The sequence below is a fragment of the Lactuca serriola genome, chromosome 2, assembly GCF_051521515.1.
Source record: "Lactuca serriola cultivar US96UC23 chromosome 2, Lser_US96UC23_V15, whole genome shotgun sequence".
Classification (NCBI taxonomy): Eukaryota; Viridiplantae; Streptophyta; class Magnoliopsida; order Asterales; family Asteraceae; genus Lactuca; species Lactuca serriola.
In genome coordinates, this window is record NC_136409.1 from 225,493,125 (window position 1) to 225,504,282 (window position 11,158).

Here is an 11,158-nt window from a genome sequence, read left to right on the forward strand (position 1 = left end):
CCCCTTGTCCATGTAATTTGAATTGCACCAATCATCATTTAGCCACCAAATGGATACTCCAAGCCCAAAATTAGAATTTTATGATCCATCTTCACAAGCCCAAATAATCCAAGCCAATAACTTTCAAAGCCCAATTCTTCCTCTTTGATTCCGCCAAGCCCAATAATGCCTCGGGAGCCCACTAAGCCTATCTCCAATCAGCCCGCAACCGCAACAAGCACCGAAAAACCTACAAAATATCTCATGCAACATAACAAGCATCCGGTACGATCCATACTAAAGAAAAATAAATAAAATACAATGCATTAATGATAAAAAGATCTAAAAATCTTAAATAAACTAATAAAAATAAGGAAATAAAATAAGCTATCAATAACCAACAAACACATGTAATCATAACAGATCTACCAGAGTAACAAATCACCATAACATAAAAATATCATACACACGAGGCTGCATACTACAGTACAAATTATTGTGAGAAAACTCACCTCGCTATCAGACAAGAATCACCACAACTTACAAAAATAGAAGATTGGATCAACAACCACCTAATCTTAAAGAAAAGTTCAAACATTAGTATATGATCCCAAACCCTAAAGTTTGACCTAAATTCGAAGTTAGACAAAAGTCAACATATGTTCAAATAGCGCACGACGCTTTCTAAGAGAACCCAACGCTTACTGTGGGACAAAAGAGTCGATTAAATGCACTCAACAAGTTCATATCCAGAAAACCCTAAAAAGCTCATTGTGCCTAGAAGAATAAGTCGCACTCAGGTCCCGTTAGTCAATCCCCTAATTTACAGATCTGAACTCCCATATGGTCCAAATGGATAAAGTTTTCAACTTTATCCATTAAGCCTTTCCAAAACAAACAAGATCCAAACTTTAAGTCCAAAATGTCCAAGAATGCACTTTTAACAACTTAATCTATTAAGTCCAAGCCTCTAAATTTCATATCTAAAATAACATGATGTCAAGATGGATAAAGTTTCCAACTGTATCCATAACAATGCCACAAACTTACAAGATCTAGACTTTATGTAACGTCCCCGAATTTCAACATAAAAATTTTCATTTTTATGACATATAGAACATAAATTCTACAACCCATTTGTATTACAAAAATCATCGTCATACATTTATTAAAGAGAGTTTTAGCGGAAATCTGAAAAACATTTATTAATTTATTTGATGCGGGTATAGTCATGTTGTATCCTTTCCACGATCAGAAGAGCAACTTAAAAAATAGTTATTCAACAACTGTATTGTGACATCCCCATTTTTACGGACATAAAATACCGATTTTTTTATGCTTTGTTTTATAAATCAGAGTATTCGTTTAAAGAAAACGGTTGCGGAATTTGTTCCCAAAACAAAATATGATAAGAATTTATCAAAGCATTTCTTTAAAGAGATGTATTTTCATTAAATAACAAAATCCCGGGATGTCATGTTCCGATACAGACCAAAAGCATAAACAATATAAAATATACCTTACAACAATTATTTGTAACTACTGATCTACATTCCAAAATCTCTCGTCAAGTCAACCAACTTATACTCTTGTGTCATTACCTGTAATGCAAAGAAAACTGAGTGGGTCATGCTTGGGAGCCTGGTGAGCATATAGGGTTTTCAACCCACAATAATATAACTAATATATTTAATCATCAAACAATCAACCCAATTATCCACCCCCATTATCTTCCTTACTCTTAAGGGTCTACCCTAAGAATCATCTATTCGTTCACTCCGTATTAGGTACTAAGACAATAGCTGTCAAGGTTCTTTATTTGGCACTAAGACAATAGTCACCGGGGTTCTTTATTTGGCACTAAGACAATAGCTGCCATGGTTCTTTATTTGGCACTAAGATAGTAGTTGTCGGGATTCTTTATTTGGCACTAAGACAATAGCTGCCAGGGTTTCTTTATTTGGAACTATGACAGTAGCTGCCGAGATTCTTTATTTGGCACTAAGACAATAGCTGTTGGGATTCTTTATTTGGCACTAAGACAGTAGCTGCCAGAATTCTTTATTTGGCACTAAGACAATAGCTTCCATCATTCTTTATTTGGCACTAAGACAACAACAGCCGTGATTCTTTATTTGGCACTAAGACAGTAGCTGTCGGGATTCTTTATTTGGCACTAAGACAATAGCTACCGGGATTCTTTCATCGGGTACTAAATCCACAACTACCAGTATAGGTACTAGGTCCATAACTATCATCGTCTATCTAACAATACTAAATCCATAGCTACCAGCGTTCATCTATACGGTACTAAATCCATAGATGCCAAGGATCACCTTTCATCTCATCCTTCATCACACACCAACTATTTCGACTACCCATGTTCTACCCAACATATTTGTAGATATAAAATACATATATAGTTTAAATCATTCAAAAATATGTATAAAACATTCATTCCACACTCATCTCAAATAAACAAACAATGTATAAACATATAACAGTATTTCATAGCAAATACTTCATATCTATGCGGTAGAAGAAAGGAACTACACACTCACAGATATAAACACCAATATATATATACACATAGCACATATTTTATAAAATACTTCATATCTATGTGTAAGATGAAAGTGACTATACGTTCACTTGATCAGAAGATGATCGGGTAGCACTACGGCTTGTAGAAGTAGTATTCTTCGGTGAAACTGTGATCTCTTCACACACCGGGCCTCTTGCGGGCAGAGCTTCGGCTCGGAAACTCTTTTCTTCTCGGGATCTTCAGAACTTCAGGACTTGCTTCATGTCTCGGGATGATACCGGGGCTTCGGGGGGTAAAATAGGGCTTAGAGAGAGTATCGGGAGTGGGAGAGAAGAGATTGAGCAACCAAACTCGGCTGCCCCTTGAATTCTATTTATAGGGCTCATTTTATGGATTCACGTCGTGAATCTCAAATATTCACTTCGTGAGTTCAGTCGTCACTGCATGCGTCATCGCAAGTTGCGTCTGTCAGGCTCCAGAAGTCATAAATACTGAGTTCAAGTCGTGAACACTGTATTTACGTCGTGAACTCTGACAGTTTTGGGGTTTCGCCCCGAACTTCAGAAATTCATAACTTTCGCATACGAACTCCGTTTTCGACGTTCTTTATATCCACACGTAGGTAAAAACAAGATCTACAACTTTCATTTAGAATTCATCGGCTAATTTTGACTTTAATTTTAATATATTATTAATATATTCTTTTTAGTAGACCAGGACAGGAAAACTCCGTTCGAAATTCATAACTCCTTCATCTGAACTCCGTTTTCGTCTGTCTTTTTTATCGTTGGACTACTATTGATGAGATCTTCAATTATCATTTAGAAAGTTTTGGCTAAATATCACTCGACCTCAATCTCGAGTTTCGGGTTGCATACTGCTAATGCTGAAATTTCGAAAAATCATAACTTCCTCATACGAAGTCAGATTTAGACGTTCTTTTTATGCACACTCTCGGTTTAACGTATTATATGAATTTCATTTAGATAGATAAGGCCTAATATCACTCTAACGTAAATTCACTATTTACGTCACGCTATGTCGTGCCGTTTCTGTCACGAAACTTCGACAGGTCATAACTTCTTAGTTATAACTCGGATTTCGGTGTTCTTTATATGTACAGAATCCTTGTAACATATACTACAACTTAGTTAAGATTATTCATTCTAAATAATCTTCTATCAAAAAGTCATTTTTAACGCTTAACGTCTCTAAATTGACTAGCGCGGACCCACGAGCGTTATATGTAAGCCGATGTTTAGTGAGTTCCTCAAGATAATATATACCACAATACATATACAATGACCTTCAACATAAAACTTAAGAGATTTAATGAACTAGAAAAAAAAATGATAAAACCAAACATTTATGTCAAATGTACGAACTTTAATGAACCAAAAATAAGAAAAAGGGTAAAACTGAAGAAAAAAAAGTTGCAAATGTCTAGCTTTAATGTACTTAATACACAAAAGAGGAAATCTGCATATTTCTACCAAACTAAAGGATTTTTATATCATTTGTCATAAAATTTACGACATAATATGTATAGTCTGGAGCAATATACTGTGTTAATCAGCCAATTCGTTCTAACTCCGTCCATTACGAACATGTCCTTTAAAATGTTAATCATTCGAATTCATTTTTAGTAATTGAATGCTAATTGTGATGTGGATATGAAGATTTTTTTTTTCAAATGGGAGCAAAAATACAATAAAAAACACTTAACATTTTACTCTGAAATAGTACTCTAAAAACTCTTACATTCCAAAATATATTTCGTAATACACTTTTCAGTATGGAATATACTTTCAAATTGCGAGTGTTATATATTGTTACATTTATTTGAAAGAAAATAGTTACTTTTTTATTAATATTATAATTTAATATCAGTTACTTTTTTATTAATATTATAATTTAATATTAGTTACTTTAGTCGATTAGTCGATTTCCCCTAAAAGTATAATTTCTAATAAATGAAAGTTTTTTTTTTTCAATTGTTATATTCTCATTCAATTTATCAAATGTTATTTTGTGGTTATTCTGAATTAATTTTTTTTTTCATATGTCATTTTATGAGTTTTTTTATTTTAATAAATTTCACATAATATTTTAATATAATAATTACAATAAATGTAGTAATAAATGAATATTAATTTCACTAATAAACTTAACTTTTAATTTTAAAAATTTTCAAAATTAAAACTCATTAGTTTATTTTCTTTATTTAAATTATTTGTTTAAATTTAAAAGATAAAAACATTTATATCATAATAAATTATTATTTTTTTCTTATAAATTCAAAATTTTTAGATATTTTGATCTCTCTCTCTCTCTCTCTCTCTCTCTCTCTCTCTATATATATATATATATATATATATATATATATATATATATATATATATATCCTCCCTAATAAATAAAGAATTTTTTGCCACTTGTCAAATTTTTATGCATTTGGACACATGTAATTTTGTGGTTAATTATTACAAATTAATTTTCACTTGTCATTTTATGGTAATTTTTAATTTTCTTAATTAACTATCTAATTTTTAGGTTATAGAAAATATTTAATGCGTTATTAATTTGTTTCCTTATATTTCAAATTTTAATATGTTTACTTCAATATATATAATTCAAATTTGACATGTTTCTCTTAAAGTTTTTTGTCATTTTAGACAAAATAGTCTATATAAAAAAAATCAAACTTTGTTGCTTTTTATTGAAAAACTAAAAAAAATGTTATATGGTCTAAATATAATTGTTTTTCTATAGTTTGTTTTATTAATATAGGTTGGATTATTTATTTATTCATCATTTTGTTTGTATATATATTTTGAAATTTTATTTTAAAAAATACATAATGTTTACACTTTGAAATTTAATGTCTTCTTTAAAAAAATATTTAAAGTTTATATTTTCATATATAACTTTTTTAATCAACCTGTGTAGCACACGAGTTTCCCACCTAGTGTTGAATATAGCCAAATGTCTTAATTTTGACAAATGAGTTTTTCAACAAAACTTTTTTCTCTTATAGCCCATTATATATATATATATATATATATATATATATATATATATATATATATATATATATATATATATATATATATATAAGAAAATGCAACAAATAAAATGTGCCATTTCATTCAACAGCTCAATTTACAGCCCATTAATCATAACGCGCATAATACAAGTTATATATATTTATGTTTTTGTTTAATCAAAAGGAACATGTGAGTGCGTGATCAAAATACATTGCCATTTTCAAAAGTTAAAGTTTTTGATTTTGCTGATTTTATTTTTTGGACCAAGGGAGGATGTTTGGATAATTATTATGATTTAAAGCAACATATAAATTTATTCTATAATCAATAATTCTTGAAGTTTGATTGATTGTATGGTTTTGTTTTCTTTTTCTAATTGTGTAAGTTTTTACATTTAAACTACTCACATCTAGAAACTATAATCTGAAGAATTATTCACATATGTCGTTTTGCACGGGTAAACTATATATATATATATATATATATATATATATATATATATATATATATATATATATATATACACACACACACATGACATCCGTTGAGAACTCAAAGTTTTGTGAAAATCTGAGAACTTTTTAACAAAAAATACTTTGAGTCATCTAATCTTTTTGACTTTATCAACCATTAAATGGCTTATTAAGCACTGAAAATTAGTTTTTTTTCAATGAATTAAGTGCCTTTAAAGTAAAAAATAAATAAATAAATAAATAAATTTTGTCTCAAAGCAGTTTTAAAAAATAAAACAAAAAAGTTATTGGGCTTAGATTTTACAAATCTTGTGAGTTCCAAAGAATCCTGAACCTGTAAAGTAATCTTCATATTCCATGAAACTAAAATTAAAAATCTTGGTTCAAATATTATACGAATTAAACACATAATTTACTCATGACCATTCATGCAACTTAGTCCATCCTATCGGAAACGGACTAAGTTGTGAGGATAAATAGAACCCATCATCTCTAACTAACCAAACACATCTTTGTTTTTTGAAAATCTTTCTTTCGCTACAATAATGACTGCTTGTAGTATAATCAAAAACATCAAAGAAAGCTGTTTTGGAATTCCAGTAGAAGTGAGCATAAAATCGAGTCTTAAAGGTGATACCCATGCAGAAACCCCAATCTGTAGAACCATTGAATGGCAGTGTTCGATTTCCAAGATCGTCATCAGCTGATTGTACGTGCACAGTAAAAGAATCGTTGATCCCATTGTAGATATAAATAGTCCAATAGCTAAAAAAACACACCTTTTCTTGTGTGTTAGTTGTTGAAGTTACTAGAGAAACATTTGTCATACCAATGTAAAGAAAAATAAATAATACGGATTTCATAACTTCAGTTAATAATTAAATAAGTTGATGATAATATATATAGATATATATGTGTGTGTATGTGGGGGTGGGGGGGGGGGGGAGGGGGGGCATGAGAATGAACCATTTGCATGTTTATGGAAAAAAAAACTAAATGAATCTACTCTAATAAATAAAGATTTTTTTGCATATCATTTTATGGTATTTTTGAATAAAGGTTTTTCCATGTGTCATTTTCTCATATTTTATCTTTTCTTAATTAACTTATAACATTACACCTCATTTAATAATTCCTTAATTGAAAATATTCAATAAATTACAATTACTATTCATAGATTATATTAAATATATTTCCTATTAAATTCAAATATTAAATTTTAAATTTCAAGGTTAAATAAATTTTTGTCTAAACATTCATATTTATTTTTTTGTTTTATCCAACCCGTATAATATACGGGTCTCACAACTAGTATATATAATAATAATAATAATAATAATAATAATAATAATAATAATAATAAAACAGTAGTTATTTTACCATGTGTCACTATATTAGACCTCTTAATTAATATGATGCCACTTGTCAATCTATTAGTTCTTCATTTTAAATTTATTATACCTCTTAATTAATTTGATGTTATTTGCTAATGTATTTATTCTCTATTTTAAATTTTAAATTTTATATTATTGTTTTCATTAATTCACAAATAAAAAATGTCTAATATATATTAAAAATTAGTTTTATATATTTATTTGAATCAACGATTATAATTTCATATAACTAATAAAAATATCTCGTACTTAATAATTTATTTAAAATAATTAATTAATAATTTTGGTTTCCACATGTTATAAACTAGTATATATATATATATATATATATATATATATATATATATATATATATATATATATATATATATATATATATATATAATTAATGCATTTAAGATATAGATCTTCCACGTTATACTAATATCTTTCCTTACCATCAAATGAACTTAACATGTGGTTAACGCCTTAACGGTAACAAAAACCATAGTGCCGATTTCCGCAAGCCAAACGAAACCCTAATTTCAACCCTATTTAACCCCCCTCTCTACACTTACACAACAACAACAGCCAGCCACCATCTTTTCTTTCAATCAAATCTATTTATGCGGTTATGCTCACACTGTTTGCTTTGAATTGTTCTACTTTATTTTTAATGGGGTTACATCGTAGTAGAGAGAGATCGCAATGACGACTTGCAAAATTCAAGCTCAACAGACCGGAATGCAGGCTTATCTCTCCTGAGAGATTTGCTTGCGTGTCGATATTCCCGCTGAACTGAGTGATTTTCTCTTTCAATTGATTGATTTTTTCATTGTCTTTGTGTTTATATCTACTGCTTTTTAATGCATGATTTGGCTTTTATTTTTATGTGGGAATAGAAGGGGATTACAATGAGGATACAAAGCTCCCTCTTCTGAATTAGTATGAGGTAACTCTGCTGGCAGAATCGAACCTAATTAAATATCATGCCATCTGAGTAGCTTCTTCCCCACTTCTATGATTAAATTAATCCGATAAAAGTTTTGAATTTTATGGTGATTTTTGATACTTGGTCGAATAGTCTACAATCTCATTCATTTAAGTCTTATTTTCACGACTTCATGAATTTTTACAATTTGCACATATGGATTACAATTTGTTGAATCCTTTAGAGACTTAGTAGGTTCACATATAGATTGCAACGATGACCAAGTAAAATTCAAGCTCAACAGACCGGAATGCAGGATTCTGAGAATTTTGCGTGTCGATGAATCACTTACTGAGCAGTCTCTCATTTCCATTTGCACTTTTTTATGCATATTTTGTTGTTAGTTGTTAGTTTCCAGTTTTCTGTCAACATATTTGGTATTCCAGCGTTTTTTAAATCAAACCAAGATTCATCCCATATATGCCTACTTTTTGTTTTCATATGATGAATTTGATCACAAGTTGTGATTTTAAAGACACTTAATTAGACGATGATGAAGCAAAATGTAAACATTCCAACACTTGGACTGAGAAATTCAATTTCAAGAGATGTGAAAACATGCTTTCTGAGTCTTGTTTATTTATTTATTTATTTTTTCTGACTTATGTTTCATGTCATGTCATCAAATGATGATAAATCAATTTAATCTTAGGACACCATTGGACACAACTTTTAGTTGTGGGTGAGAATACCATTTTTCTGATGATGACAATTGATTTTCTAAAGTTTTTTTGTAATTAAATGTCATACATAATTATTACATCAATCATTAAAGTTTGCAAACATCGGTGTTGAACATTGAATTTAATTATTTTTACCTCCGAAAGTCTTTTTGTTTATATTTCAATTTCTTCTTTAAGTTTGTATTCCCCCCTTTGTTTTCACCAAAACCTTTTTATGTGTTGTATATTGAAATTTTTTTGCCACGTTTCTTACTCTCCTTCAATTTGCCACACGGCTTTTTCTTGGTTTTTTTATTTGCTTATTTTCCACTTAGCGATTTCTGATTTTTTTCTGTTTCTTAATATTAAAAACCCACAGTTGACTTGACTGAATCTTTAACATAGGCAACGTATTGATTGAAAAACAGCAGCTGTAGAATATGTAGAGGTTACTGCAGCTGTAGAAAAACAGCCTCCTGATTAAAGCTAATTTTGATGGACATTGCCTTTTTTTTTCCTGTTATTTTTACAGTTCAATTTTAAAATTAACTTCTTATTAAGCTTCCGTCTATAGTATTAACTTCCCCTATTAGATCTACCACTCCTTAAAGATTGGTTCACTGATTACATAATTGATATTTTAGTCCATATATGTGATTAAAACAAATACAATGACTGTTATTATTGTAATTTGTATACAAACAGTTAAGCATAAATGTTGACAGTATTTTTTATAAAGATATTTCATTTCACATATGTCAATCTGCCTACCTGTATTCAACTACCAAATATATTCTTATTATATCTATTTTTACATGAATGGCCCCTGTAATTTCAAATTTAACCTACTCGGTTCTTTTTTTCCTAATAAGACTTAAATGGCAGCCTACTTCTCATCTATAGCAACATACTTTCGTTTAATTGCAGCCTACTTTTTTTTTAATGTAAAGTTATATCATCGTACTATAGAAATGTCCATCAAAATTAGCTTTAATCATTGTACTATAGAAATTTTAAGATAAATAAAAAATAGGGTGCTATTAAATGGAACGATGATATAACTTTACATTAAAAAAAAGGTTGACCCTTTGCGTAAAAAGGTTGAAAATATACAAATATTAGGGCTTTCGCCTAATTTTCTACATAGTTAATTTACGTAACTTTTTTTTTTCAATCTTTCAGGAAAGATGTGTCCACAATAGATTACGTTTTCTGAAACAAGTTATTCCACAAGCAAAACATCCTCACTCGAGCAAAAGGACAACTGGACAAGACTCTTTTAGTCTAAACAAATTAGGATCCAATATATATTGTAACAATGAATTTACACTGGAACAAATAAACGGGTGAACAACGTGTGACAGCTAAAAAAGTAGCAATACCTTGTGTACTTCAATTTCATACTAAGAATTGATTTTAACTGATTTCTCATTGTGACCGCAAATGTGTCGACTAGCCTTTTTCCTTACCAATTTCCTTGAATAGTTATAATTCAAACGTCTGAAGATTTTATATTATGTGAATTCATGAAAAAAGACAAACCGTCCACCAACTTTATCATCACTATATCAGAGGGTAGGACAACATAGACGATGGTCCAGTGCCTCCAAATTTCGGGGGCCTATTTTTATATATCTACTTATATTATTTTAAAAATAAAAAAGCTTTTTGTATTAAGTCATCGCAGACAGAGACAAAAAAAAAAGACCTGATTTTTTTTTTGCTCGGGCTTTAAATCAGCTTAAGTCGGCTCTATTTCTATAAAAAAACATCATATGTTTGTAAACTATCGTCTCTAGCACATTTTTGCGAACATATCCATGAAATTGAATCACCATCAAAGCATCATCAAAATTGTTTCATTGAAATTAACATATATTTGATTTAGCAAAGTGCTCTGTAAAACTCCGACTTTAAGTAATTATTTGACTCGTAATTATAATGCTAAACATAGTCCAAGTGTCTCAAGAGGAAAAGGATCAAGTTTGAAAATGTTTATTCTACCAAATACCAATAAAATTGTGTTATCCACATAAAAAATGGCTAATAGACACCGGCAATTCCAACATTACTTTTGTTGGGGCACTT

General features: G+C 29.6%; 1 long non-coding RNA gene and 5 other non-coding genes across 6 annotated transcripts; all 6 read left to right on the top strand.

Moving 5' to 3' along the window:
• Positions 1-7,889: 7,889 nt before the first annotated feature.
• On the top strand, positions 7,890-10,494 carry LOC145088715 (uncharacterized). The gene is made up of 2 exons (XR_013701200.1): positions 7,890-8,369; positions 10,253-10,494. It is a non-coding gene; the product is annotated as an uncharacterized LOC145088715 (long non-coding RNA).
• Positions 8,119-8,225, top strand: LOC145090981 (small nucleolar RNA Z107/R87). The gene has a single exon (XR_013701899.1). It is a non-coding gene; the product is annotated as a small nucleolar RNA Z107/R87 (small nucleolar RNA).
• On the top strand, positions 8,322-8,421 carry LOC145091067 (small nucleolar RNA R30/Z108). The gene has a single exon (XR_013701955.1). It is a non-coding gene; the product is annotated as a small nucleolar RNA R30/Z108 (small nucleolar RNA).
• Positions 8,615-8,709, top strand: LOC145090982 (small nucleolar RNA Z107/R87). The gene has a single exon (XR_013701900.1). It is a non-coding gene; the product is annotated as a small nucleolar RNA Z107/R87 (small nucleolar RNA).
• Positions 8,893-8,983, top strand: LOC145090988 (small nucleolar RNA snoR31). The gene has a single exon (XR_013701906.1). It is a non-coding gene; the product is annotated as a small nucleolar RNA snoR31 (small nucleolar RNA).
• On the top strand, positions 9,027-9,118 carry LOC145090976 (small nucleolar RNA snoR31/Z110/Z27). Its single transcript, XR_013701895.1, has one exon. It is a non-coding gene; the product is annotated as a small nucleolar RNA snoR31/Z110/Z27 (small nucleolar RNA).
• Positions 10,495-11,158: the final 664 nt, after the last annotated feature.